Consider the following 19,358-nt stretch of genomic DNA (forward strand, 5'->3'; position numbering starts at 1 on the left):
ATTCTGCCCACTCCTTTCAATATTCCCCTTGTAACTCTGTTTCATTAGTGAACGAGCAATCTTTCATTCCATATCTCTTTCTCACATAATCCTTCTAACTACTAACCCACACTAAGAACTGCTTCTCTCCTGTGTCCCTGGATAGTCTTTCCAGCACTGGTTGTACCTTCGTTTATACCCAGGACACAGCTGTCCTGAGGGAAGTGAGAAATAAATCTTCCTTCCCATTGCCACTTTAAGAATCTGCCTTTACTACAATCACTCAGTAACATAGTTTCTTTGAGGTTCGCTTAATTAAAATTTTCCACCCAACCTAGATCATGGTAGTTATTTTGTACCAGCTCCCACGTCATTTCTCCCACTCATTCTCAAGGACTTCTGTGCCAGGCTTACCATCTTCCTCTCCTCATCAACAACCATACTTCTACCAGACTTCAATAAATGAATGAATTAAAATATAATTTTAAAGTATTCATTGTTTTTGATGGACCAAATACTTAGGATACAAATAAAAAGGGGGGAAAGGGAGAGGGAGAGAGTGGGAAAGGGAGAGGAGAAAGGGAGAGAGGGGAGGGAGGGGGAAGGGAGAGAGAGAGAGAGAGAGAGAGAGAGAGAGAGAGAGAGAGAGAGAATTCCTGCTCTCAAGTAGCTCAAAAATCTAATTGAAGCAACAACATTAATAAAAGAATTCAGCATTAGAGAAAAGGGCAAGGCTCAGAAGTTCTTAGGAAATACAAAAAATTAGATGACAATGTCGAAGGGTTTATAGAGCACACAGACAGGATAGGTAGTAAGATCTGGCAGTCCTCCAACTCATTGGAAGCTTTATAGATAATAACTCTCAGATCTTTTAAGTAATATGTACAGCTATGTCTCTTTTCTTCTTGGTCATTCTAGATAGGAAGGAACTTTATAAATATTTTCTCATAACCCCAAACTCAATGAAATAGGTGTTGCCATTAACTTCTTTTTACAGAAGAGGAAACTGAAGCAGAGGTTAAGTGACTTGACTAGGATAATACAGCTCATAAGTGTCTGAGTCTAAATTTGAGCTCAGGTCTTCCTGACTCCAGGCCAACAATATATTCATATTACCACCTTACTGCCTATACTGTTTCTCCTAGCTGACTACTGGCACCTCTCCTGGAGTAGAGGGGGCTTCCTTTGATGAAAGGGAGAAGGGCTAGCAATAGCTATCCCATTTTCTCATTCTCTTTAAGTCCATGATAATCATATCCTAGATGTCATCATTTTCTACAAGTGTTCAAGTTCATTACTGAAAAACTTGATATTCTTCTGACTGCAACCAACTATCATTTATTCCATAGCTCCCTATGACTTACCTTCCCTAACCTATTCATTACCCATATCATTACTTCTAATACTTCTATTAGTACTTTCTCCAACTATAATACATACTCTATGCCTTTACTTTCCTCCCTTTCCAATCTTGACTCTATACAACCCATGATAACTTTGGTGTGGGTCTGGACATTGACTTAGGAGAGTCAGGTTGAGTAGAAACATACACACATGCAAGGTCATGATACAAAAATCTACTGGATTTATTTTTGGAAACTGAAACTTTTTATAACAAAAACTTATCTCAGGAATGAACAGTTAAAGGAGATCCAGTTTCACAATTTCCTGGGTAAATTTACGGTATTTGTTCTTAGAAATTTGTGTACTTCTCTGTCAGAAAAGCCTTTTAAAACCACCTCTGGAGCCACAGATTATCCCAGGTCAGGATTCACTGGAGAGCCAAAAAATCCATATAATGAGCAAGAATACATATATATACATATATATATATATATATATATATATATATATATATATATATATGATGGAAAAAATCACCAAGGATATGTGTAAATCACTCCCAGGAGCTGGCCCTCAACAGATTCCACCTTCTTAGGCATGCTGAAGCTTTAGACAGTGTGTTGGGACATCTATATTTTATCCCAGAGAAAAAGGATATCTGAGACAAATGGAAATAACACACAATATCAATAATAATGCAAAGATACCAGGAAGCATGCTCACTAATAGGTTCATAAAATGAAAAGGATGAAACCTATTAACAAAGTTAAACAAATTATCAGTACCTGAGTCCATTTCCATTCTAGGTGTCAATGCAATATCATTAACAATTTTATGCAACTGATTCATATCCATATTTATATAATCATTATACCATATTCCATTCAAATAACTTTTTATATTATCCCATGGAATGGTGAAGTATTATATTTAAAGGAGTAACACAAATAGCAGAAAATCTATAATCACATTGCAATTGTCCCTTGTGTTCATTACAGAGATTTGTAATGAATTAATCAAATGATAAAGAACTTCATTAATTCTCTCCTGAGCATTTTCTGATAATTCTTGAATATATTTAGCTTCCATTTTTTCTTTATTCCCCACTTGTACAGAAATAACTGTAGAGGTAGCTGCCACAATGGCCGCCACAACACTTAATATTCCAAACACAGTGCAACTAGCACATCTTTTTTGCTTAATACTCTTTAATACCTTTTCTATGAACTCATCAGCAGGAGACATATACCAGCCTTCTACCTTGGCAGGTATTATAGCAAATTTTGGTTGTATTATCATGAAAACAACATCATCATTCATTACTTCTTTATTTACACATGCTCAAATAGTGCAATTGTAACAGTTAACATTATACCCCCCCTTTTTCTCTGATAATATTGACATTTTTGAAAGATCCTATCATGAAAGCAATATCTGGTCCTATGCATGCAGTCATGGACAATCACTTTTCTGCCTAAGATATTTTGCCCAGCATCTTATTCTATTGTAGATACCTTATCTCATCTATTATGGCCATTGCCTTCCATATCTCTGAATTAGCTAACCTTATTTCTGGGTATATAATTGGTTTAATATTGCCTGGAATACCCCCAGAAGAACTCTATTAGGAGAATTCCACACTTGTAGCAAAATAGAATGATCGTAAATTCTTCTATTTGGGGTATGGCAACCCAGGGTGGAAAACCTGGGGTTTGAAATCCCAAGCATGTAATTTTAAACAAGGAGGTTCTGTAGGAAATATCTTTCTTCCTTCAATACTTTCTGCAAATGGAATTCCTGATATTTCTATGGTCCTAAATGCTCCCATGTTATAAATATTTGGATGAGTTGAATGATTAGTTTTACTTAATTTAACAAATGGTTCAACAGTACATATTTTACAAAAACATATAGATGACACAATATTTAAACCAGGAAAAGCATACCTAACTTTTCTTCTCAGCATCTCTTCTTTGATAACTCCAGTAGGAACTTTGTTATATCCCAAATAATTTGCAGCTTCCCCATTAATACAATTTCAGCCATACTCTCTTCCCATTGCAGAATAGTGACCCATGAAGGGTTTTGAACAAAAGTCCAATATTCAATTCATTTTACAATCCCCAAATTGTTCATGAGTAATGTAAGCATCATAAATTGTCCCATAAGTACATGACATGTTCTCCTCTCATCTTTTCCTTTTAGATTTCTTAAGTGTAAGTTATTCATTTTCTCTATTACTTGATTCATCTGATCCTGCACAGTCTGATGTTTCTTTCTGGTACCCAGACAGTTTCTCCATCTGTGGACAAAAAAGAATCATACACTCAAACCCAGGTTAATAATTGATCCAGTCATTTTCATTGTTGATGCCTTAGGATCCTTCCACGTGATCATGCCCTTCTCTTTATATTGCATATACTTATTAAAAAATCTTTAGGGGCGGCTAGGTGGTGCAGTGGATAAAGCACCAGCCCTGGAGTCAGGAGTACCTGGGTTCAAATCCGGTCTCAGACACTTAATAATTACATAGCTGTGTGGCCTTAGGCAAACCACTTAACCCCATTTGCCTTGCAAAAATCTAAAAACAAACAAACAAAAAAAAATCTTTCTGCAGATGTTAATTGTTTACCATACAATGTTAAAAAAAAAAGTCATGGTATGTAAGGTGACATTTACTCTTCTTCCTTGTTTCTCCTTGGTCCCTATGTAGTCCCCCCTTCTTTTGCACTTCCAGAAATCTCTTAAGATCTTTATGTTTTCTTTTTACTAAAGCTTGACCAATGGGGTTATAGAGAATACCTGTAATATGTTTTATATTGTAATATAGGCAGAATTGCTTAAATGCCATAGAAGTATATCCAGTACTATTATCTGTTTGTATGGATTTTTTTATCCCTGCAATAGCAAAACAGTGGAATAAACGATCAATCACACCTTGTATAGTCTCTGAAATTTGTGCTGTTGCCATTGTATATGAACTAAATGCATCTACAGTAACATGAATGAATTTCATTTTTCCAAAAGATGCATAATGAGTCACATCCACATTAGGAACCTGGCCTCAAGGATTCTTAGAATAATTTGGAGGGTTAGGTAAATAAGGAATTCATTGTTGACCAGATTTTACTATATTCCTCACTTGTTCTCTCATGATTTTAAATTATTTCCTTAATAAAAAGGCATTCTGGTGAAATTTTTTGTGACACTGCCTAGCTTGCTCTTCTACTAAGTTTATAACAAGTGGAAGGGCTAATTGATCAGCCCTATGCTTGACTTCATATTTAGGCCCAGGCAGTCTAGTATGGGAATGTATTATTCAATTTAAAAAAGGATTATATCTATCTCTTATAACCTCTTGTAACTCTTGAAAGAGTTGATAAAATTCATCAGTGCCATGTTTAATAAAAGCTGCTTCTATGTATTTGACCACATGATAACTATACTTGTGGCTGTTCTATTAATACCATTAATTGGGCATATAATTCATTCTTTTGTTTTGATTAAGCATTTATGCTTGGACCTACAGGTGTAGAATAAGGTCCATCACATTGTTTAAAACTTTCAGGAAACCTAGAGTGTGATAATTTCAGATATTTTCCCTCATTACCACTACAGAGCAATCAATCATTAACTCCAGGCTTTGACATCATTATAGTAAAATAGCTTATGTTGATAAAACTAGATCATATAACTTTTCAACATCTTGCTCATCAGTAAATTACCTAAATATGGATAACATAATTTTCAATCTCCAATCATTGTTCAGTCTCTCACATTTAGTCAGTATTATTGGAAATAATTGCAATTAAGCTATACTTTCCAATCTCTTATACAACCTTCTTCTGTTTACCATTTTTGCTTCTTTAAAATTAAACATTAAATTTTTAACTTACATGAAACATAATGTTTCCATGCTGATATCTCATTCTCTTAAAGTTAACCTTATAACTAAATATCTGTTACACATAAATTTCTTTCACATCTCTGCTTGATAAGTTTATTTTCCTCTTGTTCAAATACATTCCTATTTTCTATTTTCAAAAAGAAAATAAGATTTTATGAATTTAGTTATATATATACATATATATATGTATATATATATAATTTCAAAAAATCCAACATAAAACTCTTACCAATGCCAGGGTTACAGGATTACATATATAACTTCTTCTTTAATAACAGATATTAAATAAGTTACTTTAATTTTACATATAAATATTCCTTTTATGAAACACTAGGTAGAAGAGCACAATGTTTCAAAATCTCTCTGAGCCAAAAGACCTTGAGAAATATAACCTTGTTGGCAAGGTAGTCTCCAGTTTTCTTATAACAAATCTTTACAAAGGTGATGGATGATACTTCAGTTCATCCATTGTTTGTTATTGTAACGCAATCCTAAAGTTTTAAAAATTGTCTGAATCTGTTCTTATGCAAAGTTTACTAATTATACATAATACATTTCAATTTAATATATATTCTCTTTATACCCTAAAACTCTGTAATACATAAAAATTTCTTAAGACCAGATATTTCTAAAATCCCTTTCTTTACAGTTCTCATAATAATCTTATAAATTCCAAACTCACATTGAAAATTACCTTAAATTATTTTCCTTTTTAAAATATAAACGTTTTAAAATCCTTCCTATCTGTATCAGTGCTATTCTAACTTCTCAATGCTTTAACTTTAAAGAGCTTTCTATCCTCACTGACAAAATGATGTTCTGGGAATTGGAGATTCCTCACATTTTGAGATATCAAGATAGTATGCACTAATTACCTTTACTGTTTATCATTCCTTGCTCACCTCCAAATTTTTTTAATTTTATGTATATATGTGTGTTTATATATATATATATATATGAATATTATATATAATTTTTAACATGCTATTTAAGACCAGTCCAAAAAATAATTTTAGAGACAATTTCAATTTCTTCTAGGTCCCTTATAAGTATAATTTGCCAAATCAGCAAATAAAATTCTATTAGTCTATCAGACCAGAAAAGAGACAAAAGGGGCGGATAGGTGGTGCAGTGGATAGAGCACTGGCTCTGGAATAAGGAGTACCTGAGTTCAAATCTGGCCTCAGACACTTAATCCTAGCTGTGTGGCCTTGCAAAAAAACTAAGAAAGAGAGAGAGAGAGAATAGAAAATAAGAGAAAAACAATAGAACCACTTCTCCAAAAACAACATGATTCTCAGGAAAATCTCCTTTTTTGGTGACAATCATGAGTTTTGGGGGAAAAAAAGATCTAATTTTGAAAAGAGGGAGTGGAAAGAAGGTTAGCCAATCAGAACTCAGGGAACAGTAGGCCTGAGAGACAGCTGAGAGCTTCTCTCTGCCTATTTTAAAGCAAACACATATAGACACATAAACAGAGTCAGAGCATTTAGAACCAGAGAGGCCCCCCAAATGCAGGGAAACCTCACTCTGCTCTCACACTAGAGGGTCCTTTCAAACATTACACAAAGACAAAAATAATAGGATACCAGATAAACATGCACATTCTGACTGAAAAACAAAACAAACACCACCAAAGGTGACAAGTCTTCCAAGAAACCAAACGAAAAATGCAGAGAACATTCCATTTTTTTCCAATACATTTTTCCATTCAATGGTTTTAGTATATAACACTTCTTGATTTTAACTATAAATAGCTATAACTTTTGAGAAGGCAAACAGTTACTCAAAAATTCCTCAGCCTAATTGGAATATCCCCTGTCCCCCTTCAGCTTGGAGTAAACCAAATAGCTTCTTTTTTAAAGGATCAGTCCTAAATCTTTTCTAGGTGGGGAGTCTTCTATTTTTAAAACCTCAATTGTCCTATTATTTTCTGTAATAATCAAATTAGTATTTTAAAATGAACCTGATTATCTTGTCTTTTTGAAATTAAATAGCATTTTTGTGATTGTTTATTTAACACATACCTTTCTCAACTGCGAATACTCTGTCACTTTTCTGTTTCTAAAGCTTCAAATCAATCCTTTTTAAACATTTTTAAAATTTTATTTTATCAAGTCTTCATGAAACAATTCTCTTATCTAGTGCTTTTTCTTAATTCCTCTCTTAGTTAACTTCAAGATCTAGATAAGCAAGCCATGAGCAAACAAGCTGTCTGATCTCTCACATTCCTTTGAACTGCCTGTTGCAGCCTAGAAAGAAATTGTGCAAAATCTTCATTAGCTCCTTGTTTTATTTTTGTAAATGAAGTATTGCCTCTTTCCTTTTCAGGCAATTTTAGCCATGCCTGTTTTGCAATGTGTCCGTATGCCTGTAAACTAAATCCAATTTGATTTACTCCTGCCCATGGACCAGTGCTAGAGAGCATTTCAAAGGTTACTCAACCCTGCTGCTTCATTTCTTGACTAGTACAATTCTCAAAAAATTCAGTTTTCCATATTAAGTAACCTCCTGGTGTAAGAGCAGTTTTTATTATGGTGGTCCAATCTTCTGGGGCTAATGTTTGTCTAGCTAATTTATTTTATCATAGTTAAAACATATGGGCTATTATTTGTTGCTTATTTTAATTCTTTAAGTGTTTTAAAATTTAAATTATTGTATTCTCTCAAAAAATTATTGGAATTTTTGAATCAGGTCTCTCAAGCATGGGAAAAGAGAACAATAACTCTCTCATGTTCCACGGAATCTCCTCTCTTTTAACCACTGCTTTTTGAGTAGCATTTAGATGCCCCTTATTCTCTGTTAGTATTTTCTTCTTTAGATCATAAAGGAGAAGAAGGTGTGTTATTAGAGTTAGGAAGAAGTGGAGCTGGCTGGTGAGCCACTGCCACCAGAAGTCCAGGAACAGCAGCTGGGAATGCAACCTGAGGGGGCAGGGCCCAGTCTCCCGGAGACTTTCTGGTACAAGTTCCTAAAGCAGGAGCCAGGAGGAGGATTCTCCTGGGAAGGTATGGCCCTGCAGCTTTGGCCTCCACACCCCTCCTTCCACCCAGAGGCTGGGCCTGTACAGAGGTGGTGTTGGAGGTAAAAGCCATCACTCTTTTTAACTCTTATCTTCCTGATGAACAGTTTGAACATCTATGTCAACTTTTAATATACGCTGAGCCAAAGGAAAATTTCCAGGTGGAGTCAGATTTTTAAAATATTCCACAATGCAAAGACGCCTATAGGAAATGCCTCTTGACCTTCCAGTTTAAAATGTTCACTCATCTGTTTCCCCAGTTTCCCATTTTTTAGTACTTAGTACTCCTTCTGGAAACCAAAGACAACATTTTTGTACACATTCAATAAATTCTTACAATTGTTTTGTTGTTATTAACAAGGATGGTTCTTTAACTACCTGCTTTAGCACTTTCAAATAATGTCCTCCCTCCTTACACTGTCTCTGTCCCATTTTAATGCTCTCTGTTTTAGACCTGATGAAAAAATTAAAAAAAAAAATGATTTACCTTAATTGCCTGCTGTCCCTTTAAGAGCGCTCTTTTTTTTTTTTTTTTGACCTGAAGGTGTCCAGACAGAGTCTTTTCTTTCAAGACTGATTCCCCTCCAAGTCCCTTGTCCCTGTTCAGGCACCAGTTACAGCCATGATACCTCTAATGTGGGTCTGAACATTGACTTAGAAGAGTCAGGTCAAGTAGAAATGTACACACACACACACACACACACACACACACACACACACAAAGGTCATGATGCAAGAATCTACTGGATTTATTTTTGGAAACTCCGACTTTTTATAACAAAAACTTATCTCAGGAATGACCAGTTAAAGGAGACCCAGTTTCACAATTCCCTGGGTAAATTTACAATATTTGTTCTTAGAAATCTGCATACTTCTCTATCAGAAAAGTCTTTTACAACCACCCCCGAGCCACACATTATCCCAAGTCAGGGTTCACTGGAGAGCCAGCAAATCCATATAATGAGCAAGAATACATATCTCTGATGGAATAGGTCACCAAGGATATGTATAAATCATTCCCAGGAGCTGGCCCTCAACAACTTTAGAGACGTCAATTTATCCCCATGCTCTTCTCTATTCTTGAATCCCTTACTCTGAACCAAGTTGAAGGAAATCACATGGCCATACTGCCTGGGTCCATTAAAGATTTGTATCAATTGAGCCCTCTCTTTAGCAAAATAAAACTTTTATTCCCCCCTTATTTTTTCCCTCTCTCCTCACAGAAACTACTCCAAATCTTTTCTTCCCTTTTCAAGTTCCTATACCTCTTCCTTTCCACACCTTTCCTTTTCTCAAAAATGAGAACCCCATCTCTTATTTTACAAAAAATTGAGGACATTCATTGTGAGCCTTCATCTTCTTTTCTCATCACAAAAACACTTCAATATCATTTCCTCACTTTTTTCTACATTACCACACCTTTGACAACAAAGCAAACCTATTCCTTATTTATGCCAAACCCTTTATGTGTATTGTTGATTTTAACTTCTCCCATTTTTTCAGCAGATTGTAACCTCAATAATGCCCCCATTCCAATTGCTCTCTGCATTCTTACTGTACCCTCAAACATATCCAAAACACCTCTCATCATCATTTAAAAAAAACTTTCACTAGACCAATGATCCCCTCAAATGTTATGCTGCATTTCCCACTTCCTTTCTCAAACTCTTACAGAAAGCTATTTATACTCCATTTCAACCTCTGCTCCTCTAATTTACTCCCCAGTTCTATGTAATGTAATTTAGATTTTGACCTGATCATTGAACAGAAATTAAGTCTCTCAAAAGTTACCAAGATCTCCTAATTGTTGAAAAAGATATCTTGGGTTTAAAACCATTGATGCCCATCTATTCCTAATTGTTCTCTCTTATTTGGCTTTCCATGACACTACTTTCTATTGCTTGATCTTCCTACCAATGTAAACACTACTTTTCAGTCTCCTTTGATGGACCATCTATTATAGCTCATTTCAGCTGCCATGAGTCTAATAGTCATCTGTGTTTTGTGTGTGTGTGTGTGTGTGTGTGTATACATGACTAACAGATCACTATATCCTACCCCATTGTCTCTCCTGGGCTTCAATCTTGCATCACAATTGCTTATTACTCATATCAAACTAGAGTTTTACAGATACATATCAAACTCAATATGGTTAGAACAGAACTTATCTTTTCCCCCAAATTGTCTCTTCTCCCATATTTCTGTCAAAGGCATTACCATTCTTCCAATCTTCCAGATTCATAACTTCTGTGTGATTCTTAACTCACATTCTCCCTTGCCCATCAAATTTAATCAGTTTGCTAATACTTGCTTTTTCTACTTTTTCATCTTTTATATTCTGCCCTTTTGTCTATGGAAAGAGAAAGTGATGGCACTGTGAGAAGAGAGAAGGGGATATATATATATATATATATATATATATATATATATATATATATATATATATATATGAGAAATATTATAAAAATAAATCTGAACTGACCCTCTAATATACCCTAACATTTCCTATTTTCAATAAATACTTTTCATTTGCTTCTATGCCTTTTCCTCATGAGTACAGAATGTTCAAAAAAATTCCTATTTTACTGGAACTTTTATCATTTGGATTCTTTATGTGTGAATTCATTGCATATAAAGTCCTTTGATCCATTATCAGTTCACTGAATTTTTTTAAAGTGGGAGAAGAGGTAAAAGGGAAAAATAAATCCTTATTAACCAAAAAAAGTAAAATTTCATTTTAAAGGAGAAAAATAAAGTGAAAGGGAAAGAAGAAAGGAGGAGAGTAGACCTCACTTGTGTACCCTTATAATTGTCAGAGAATCTTTTATTGGCTCCACTTATTTAAGATTGGGGACAGACAGCAGAGAATTGCAAACTATAGATACCTCATTTAATAGGGTTGCTTAATGGTGTAATAATAGACCTGGGTTTCTGAAGGTTATGCAAGCTCTATCAAGTTCTCCCAAGCTGAAAATTCTTCCAGAGCAAATCCAATGGCAGACTATATCAGTTGTCTCAAGGTCAACCTAGTTAAGCACAGAGGAGCTTGTCACCAGAAGACGGACCACATGATGCTGAATTTGGGGTGCCATGACAATCTGAGATGAACAAAAAGTACAAGAAAGGGAAAAGTAGAAACAGACTAATAAGAATTTCATAGTTTTTCAACCATCTACAAACATTAATTCTAACCGTTGGTTCTCTTAATGTGCGATCTTTATGTACAATAATGTGCAAATGACCAATGAATTGACACACTACTAGAAGAAATGTAGCAAATCCATATTGATATTCTCACTAAATGAAGCCAAAAGACATAAAAATGTTGCAGCTAAATGGAAGGATGGATCATAGGTTCTCCCTAGAGAAGAGAGAAAAAGAAAAATTTGACAGTTCTGGTTTCATTCAGAGGCAACATCATTTTATGAGACACCTGGCCATCTCATAGTCATGCTAAGCATAAACAAACAGAAAACCATGAAGCTAATTTCAGTTTATGTATAACCTCTATTCAAGATATGAATAGAGAAATTTATTTTTAATTTTTTATTTAAAAAATTGTTTTAAAAATCTTGACAATCTCCTTCAAAGTAACTGAATCGATTTTAATGCCAAAGTAGGCATAAGGGTGCTTAGACAAATCTTTACTGCAAAACATAGATTTTGAACAAAAAACGGTAGTAGGAAGTTGTGTGATCTTGGTCAAGGTAGTTCAGGGACAACTTAGAAGCATCTTCCCTATAGAATATAAATATTTCACATTTATAGGATTCAGAGATAGAGGTGACCTCAAAGATTATCTGGTTCGTTTTTTTCTCTAAAAGAATAGTTGGAAGATGAAGAGAAAGATAGAGACAGAGGGAAAAGAGTAAAGACAGAGAGACACAGAGCCCCAAATCAGAGACATAATAGCAGAAATAGACAGAGACATAGGACAAAGAAATAATTACACTATTTCTAACCTGATGTGTCTAAATGCCTGAAAAAGGAAATAGAAAAATTTTCAATAACCATTTTTTTTAGAAAATCTTAAGCAATGCAAAACAATCTTCTTGAGAAGATGTTAAAGGAGGCTAGGATTGATTTATCCAATAGCAAGCTTAATTGTCTTGCCAACCATGAGGTTGCATGTTATAGTGCTTTGTCTGCTATACCCAGAAAGAACAGGGTTCAAATTCTGACCTTGATCTTTAGCAATTGTGTGAACTTGGGAAAATTATATAATTTCTCTGGGTCATCTGCAAAATATGAGGTTTGTACTAAATGTTCCCTAAGGTACCTTCCAGCTCATGATTCTCTTTCATGGAATACATGAACAGCATCATTTTGGCATACAAAATATTATTGAATTGATGAAAGTATAAGGACAACAAACATATATGAAATGGGGGGACTTCCAGCCAAGATGGAGGAGAGAAGACAGGTACAGTTCTAAAGTCTCCTGATCTCTTCCCCATCTACCACATGAAACAAACCTCTTAAAAGAAATCTGACTCAAAAAAAGGCCAGAAAGAAAAGCCAGAAGAAAGAACATCTACCTAGGGATTTGTCTCCAGCAGGAGCTGTGGCTGAATTTGGGCAGGTGAGTCTGGGCCCAGAGGGAAGATGAGCCCTGATCAACCAGACTAGCAGCTGAATTGGAACTGGGAGTCTGAGGGCCCGAGAGCCAGACCTGCTGGATCAGAGGTGGGGCTGGACCATGGGGGCATGAGTCTGCGGGGGAGCAGAGGCGCTGGTGTTGGAGCTGTCCCCCGGGAGATCCCGGACAGGGCTGGGGGGAAAGTTCTGGAGCAGGGGAGCAGCGGATACCATCCCTGGGCTCCTCTGGTCTGAGTCCCATTACAATTCAGACTTCTCCCCTAACAAACAAATGCAAACTACTTCTGCCTCAGGCCCAGGTGTGTGAGCAGAAGAACCAGCCCAGCTGAGGAATGACCTCAGGCCAGGGTAAAGCCCACTATTGATTGAAGGCAAAAGAATTCAATATCTCCAACTCCTCCCTTCAAGGAAAAGGAGAGGGCCTCAACCAAGGTCACAGACACTCCAGAGAAAGCAACCAGCACCTCCTACTGGCCAGCCAGAGAAACCGCACTCGGTGAGTAAAGCCTTTAGCGATCCCAAGCCCCTGTGAACCAGCCCCTCCAAAACTCAGGTCTTAGCAAAATGAAGAAGGGTCAGCGGAAAGGTGGATCCATAGAAAAATTCTTGGAATGGAAAGACATTAACTCAGAGAGACCTGAGGAGAATACAATCTGGTCTCCAGCACAGAAAGAATTCCTTGAAGAAATAAGGAAGGAGTTTAAAAATCAACTAGAAAATTTGGGGGAGACAATTAATACCTTGCAACAAGAAAACAAATTTCTAAGATCTTCAAATGGGCAAATGCAAAAAGAAATTAATTCTCTCAAAACCTCAATTGGTCAAATGGAAAGCTCTTTCAAAAGTAGAATTGACCAATTAGAAAAGGAGTTGCAAAAGGTTAACGAAGAAAACTCCTTCCCCAAAAAAAGAATGGAGTCTACAGAAACTAATGACTCCATGAGACAGCAAGAGTCAGTTAAACAAAATCAAAAAATAGAAAAAAATAGAAGCAAATATAAAATACCTCATCAACAAAACCACTGACCTTGAGAATAGATCAAGGAGGGGCAACCTGAAAATTTTAGGACTTCCTGAAAACACTGAAGAGAAAAAAAAGCCTGGACTTAATATTACAGGATCTAGTGATGGAAAACTGCCTTGATATCATGGAATTGGAGGGCAAAGTAGTTATTGAAAGAATACATTGATCCCCACCAGAAAAAGATCCTAAAATGAAAACGCCAAGGAATGTTGTGACAAAACTGCAGAACTATCAGATAAAAGAGAAAATCCTGCAAGCAGCCAGAAAGAAACAATTTAAATATCAAGGAGCTACAGTAAGGATCATGCAGGACTTGGCTGCATCAACTTAAGGGATAGAAGAGCCTGGAACGAGATATTTCGAAGAGCACGGGAGCTTGGAATGCAGCCAAGAATCTACTTTCCTGCAAAGCTGAGCCTTCTCTTCCAGGGAAAAAGATGGACATTTAACGAAATGGAAGAATTCCAAAAATTTCTGATGAAAAGACCAGAGCTAAACAGAAAATTTGGGCATCAAACAGGAGGTTCAAGAGACACATGAAAAGGTAAAAAAAAAGGGGGGGTAAAAAAAAATGCAATCCAGTAAGTTGAAACTGGCTATATCCCAGCATGGGGGTAAAAAAAAAAGATTCTCATAAACCTTGAGAAATGTAACTCTAACAGAGAGAATACACCTAGCCAGAAATGATGGACATTCATGACCTATCCATGAGACTACTATCTAATGGGAAGTAACTGGCTTTAACCCCACTTGGGAGAAAGACTCTAATAACCCTCAGGAATTTCGACTCTATTTGATAGAATATACAGAACTAAAAGGGACAGACACTTAGAATTTTCTATGACTTAGATAGAATGATCTAAAAAAAACACTACTGTCTTAAAAAGGGGGACAGGAAAGAGATGGGAGGAGGGAGGGGATTAAATGGGGTAAATCTCATTACACTAAGAGGTACAAAAAAACCTATGGTAATAGCTGGGAAGAAGGGAGCAGAGGAGAAACACCTGAATCTTCTCATCAGACTTGACTTAAAGTCAACCTACACATACTCAGTTAACTTATAAAAATCTAACCTTTCAAGTATCAAAAGGGGAAAAGGGGAGGGGGGAGGGAGAAAGGGAAGGGGAGTTGGGGAAATAAGGGGAAATAACAAAAGGAAGGGAAGGGAAAAGGGGAAAAAGGGAAAGGGAAAAGAAAGGGGAGGGTGTGATATAGGAGGGCAAACACACTGAAGGGGGTGGTTTTCAGAAACAAAAGACTGGGGAGTATGGATAAAAGGGGGAAAGGGGGAAAAATACAAACAGAGGGAAGATAGCATGGAGGGCAATAAAGAATTAGTAATCATAACCTTGAATGTGAATGGGATGAACTCTCCCTTAAAACGTAAGCAAATAGCAGAGTGGATTAAAAACCAGAATCCTACAATATGCTGATTACAAGAAACTCATCTGAAGCAGAGAGATACATATAGAGTAAAGGTAAAAGGCTGGAGCAAAATACATTTTGCTTCAGCTGAAGTAAAAAAAGCAGGGGTAGCAATCCTTATCTCAGACAAAGCAGCAGCAAAAATAGATAGCGTTAAAAGAGATAAGGAAGGAAATTTTATCCTCCTAAAAGGTACCATAGACAATAAAGTCATTTCAATATTAAATATATATATATGCACCCAGTGGGGCAGCACCCAAATTCTTAGAGGAGAAGCTGAAAGAATTACAGGAAGACATAGACAGCAAAACTCTACTAGTGGGAGACCTCAACCTCCCGCTATCAGATCTAGATAAATCGAATCATAAAACAAACAAGAAAGAAATTAGGGAGGTAAATAGATTGTTAGAAAAATTAGATATGTTAGACTTATGGAGGAAACTGAAAGGGGATAGAAAGTAATAACCTTTTTCTCTGCAGTACATGGAACTTATACAAAAATTGACCACATACTAGGACATAAAAACCTAACAATCAACTGCAGAAAGGTAGAAATAGTGAATACATCTTTCTCAAATCACAATGCAATGAAAGTCATATGCAATAATGGGCCAAGGAGATATAGACCCAGAACAAATTGGAAACTGAATAAGCTCATTTTGAAAAATGAGTGGACCAAAAAACAAATTCTAGAAAGAATTAACCATTTTATCCTAGATAATGATAATAATGAAACAACATACCAAAACCTATGGGATTCATTCAAAGCAACTCTCAGGGGATATATTATAGCTCTAAATGCTTATATGAATAAATTGGAGAAAGAGGAAATCAATGAACTAAACATGCAACTAAAAAAATTAGAGAAAGAACAAATCAAAAATCCCCAATTAAGTACCAAATTAGAAATTCTAAAAAATTAAAGGAGAAATTAATAAAATTGAAAGCAAAAAACTATTGAATTAATAAATAAAACCAAAAGTTGGTATTATGAAAAAACCAATCAAATTGATAAAACTCTGGTCAATTTGATTAAAAAAAAGAAAGAAGAAAACCAAATTGCTAGTATCATAAATGAAAAAAGGTGAACTCACCACCAATGAGGAGGAAATTAAAGTAATAATTCGAAATTATTTTGCCCAACTCTATGCCAATAAATTTGATAATCTAAGTGAAATGGATGAATACTTACAAAAATATAAGTTGCCCAGGTTAAATGAAGAAGAGATTAAATACCTAAACAACCCTATCTCAGAAAAAGAAATTCAACAAGCCATTACTGAACTCCCTAAAAAAAAAAATCTCCAGGGCCTGATGGATTCACCAGTGAATTCTACCAAACATTTAAGGAACAATTGGTTCCAATCCTATATAAACTCTTTGGAAAAATAGGGAAAGATGGAACTCTGCCTAACTCTTTCTATGAAACCAATATGGTACTGTTACCTAAACCAGGAAGAGTTAAAACAGAGAAAGAAAATTATAGACCTATTTCCCTGATGAATATAGATGCAAAAATCCTAAATAAAATCTTAGCAAAATGATTACAACAAGTCATCACTAGGATAATACATTATGATCAAGTAGTATTTATTCCAGGAATGCAGGGTTGGTTCAATATTAGGAAAACTGTTAGTATACTCAATTATATCAACAATAAACCTATCAGAAATCATATGATCATATCAATAGATGCTGAAAAAGCTTTTGACAAAATACAGCATCCATTCCTATTAGAAACACTAGAGAGTGTAGGAATAAATGGACTGTTCCTTAAAATAATTAGCAGTATCTATCTGAACCCATCAACAAGCATTACATTCAATGGGGAGAGGCTAGAAGCATTCCCAATAAGATCAGGGGTGAAACAAGGGTGCCCATTATCACCACTACTATTCGATATTGTATTAGAAATGTTAGCATCAGCAATTAGAGAAGAAAAAGAAATTAAAGGAATTAGAATTGGGAAGGAAGAGACAAAACTCTCACTCTTTGCAGATGACATGATGGTCTACCTAGAGAATCCCAAGAAATCATCTAAAAAACTACTGGAAACAATTAGCAATTTTAGCAAAGTTGCAGGTTATAAAATAAACCCTCATAAATCTTCAACTTTTCTATATATGCCTAGCAAGAAACAGCAGGAAGAGCTAGAAAGAGAAATCCCATTCAAAGTAACCTCAGACAATATAAAAAATTTGGGAGTCTATTTGCCAAGACAGATTCAGAATCTTTTTGAAAACAATTATAAAACACTTCTCACACAAATTAAATTAGATTTAAATAACTGGGCAAATATCAACTGCTCATGGATAGGTAGAACTAATATAATAAAAATGACAATTCTACCAAAACTAAACTGTTTAGTGCACTACCAATCAAAATTCCAAAAAATTACTTTAACGAGTTAGAAAAAATTGTAAGTAAATTCATATGGAGAAATAAAAAGTCAAGAATTGCCAGGAGCTTAATGAAAAAAAAGTGCAAAAGAAGGTGGCTTAGCCCTACCAGATCTAAAATTATATGATAAAGCATCAGTCATCAAAACTGTTTGGTATTGGCTAAGAAATAGAGTGGTGGACCAGTGGAATAGACTAGGTGTAAAAGCAGGGGATGATTATAGTAATCTGCTGCTTGATAAACCCAAAGAGTCTGGCCATTGGGATAAAAACTCCCTCTTTGATAAAAATTGCTGGGAAAATTGGAAGTTAGTATGGAAGAAACTTAGATTAGACCAACACCTCACACCCTTTACCAAGATAAGATCCAAATGGTTACAGGACATAGACATAAAAAACAATACTATAAGCAAATTAGAAGATCAAGGACTAGTCTACCTGTCAGATCTATGGAAAGGGGAACAGTTTATGACTAAGGAAGAGTTGGAGAACATCACCAAAAACCAATTAGATGATTTCGATTACATTAAATTAAAAAGCTTTTGCACAGATAAAACCAATGTAACCAAGATCAAAAGAAATGTTGTAAATTAGGAAACGATCTTTACAACTAATGATTCTGACAAAGGACTCATTTCTAAAATATACAGAGAACTGAGTCATATTTTTAAAACAAAAAGCCATTCCCCAATTGACAAATGGTCAAAGGACATGCAAAGGCAATTTACAGATGAGGAGATCAAAGTAATCCATAGCCATATGAAAAAATGCTCTAAATCATTAATTATTAGAGAAGTGCAAATTAAAGCTTCCCTGAGGTACCACCTCACACCTCTCAGATTGGCCAGTATGACCAGGAAGGATAATGATCATTGTTGGAAGGGATGTGGGAAATCTGGGACACTATTACACTGTTGGTGGAGCTGTGAACTCATCCAACCCTTCTGGAGAGCTATTTGGAACTACACCCAAAGGGCAACAAAAATGTACATAACCTTTGACCCAGAAATACCACTACTGGGTCTATACCCTGAAGAGATGAGGAAAAAGGGTAAAAACATTACTTGTACAAAAATATTTATAGCAGCCCTGTTTGTGGTGGCAAAGAATTGGAAATCCAGTAAATGTCCTTCAATTGGGGAATGGCTTAGCAAACTGTGGTATATTTATATCATGGAACACTATTGTTCTATTAGAAACCAGGAGGGACAGGATTTCAGGGAAACCTGGGGGGATTTGCATGAACTGATGCTGAGTGAGATGAGCAGAACCAGAAAAACACTGTACACCCTAACAGCAACATGGGAGTGATGTTCAAGCTTGAAGGACTTGCTCATTCCATCAGTGCAACAATTGGGAACAATTTTGGGCTGTCTGCAAAGGAGAGTACCATCTGTATCCAAATAAGGAGCTGTGGAGTTTGAACAAAGTACAAGGACTATTCCCTTTAATTTAGAAAAAAAATAGATAGCTTATTGTCTGATCTTGTTACCTCTTAGACTTCTCTTCATCACACCCAATTTGGATCAAGGTACAACATGGAAACAAAGTAAAGACTGACAGAGTGCATTCTGGGGGGGGGGAGGGGGGAGGGAAGCAAGATTGAGGGAAAATGTAAAACTCAAATAATCTCTTTAATAAAAAATAAATTTAAATTAA

At 35.6% G+C, this 19,358-nt stretch overlaps 1 long non-coding RNA gene across 2 annotated transcripts in view; it reads right to left on the reverse strand.

The window, feature by feature from the left end:
* Nucleotides 1-1,898: 1,898 nt before the first annotated feature.
* LOC141489970 (uncharacterized) overlaps nucleotides 1,899-19,358 on the reverse strand; it is a 148,703-nt gene continuing 131,243 nt past the window's right edge. For both annotated transcript variants that reach the window (XR_012469036.1, XR_012469037.1), the window contains exon 3: nucleotides 1,899-3,625. This is a non-coding gene — a long non-coding RNA (uncharacterized LOC141489970). The remainder of the gene's footprint in view (nucleotides 3,626-19,358) is intronic.

The sequence above is a fragment of the Macrotis lagotis genome, chromosome 5 (assembly GCF_037893015.1).
Source record: "Macrotis lagotis isolate mMagLag1 chromosome 5, bilby.v1.9.chrom.fasta, whole genome shotgun sequence".
NCBI classification, from domain to species: domain Eukaryota; kingdom Metazoa; phylum Chordata; class Mammalia; order Peramelemorphia; family Peramelidae; genus Macrotis; species Macrotis lagotis.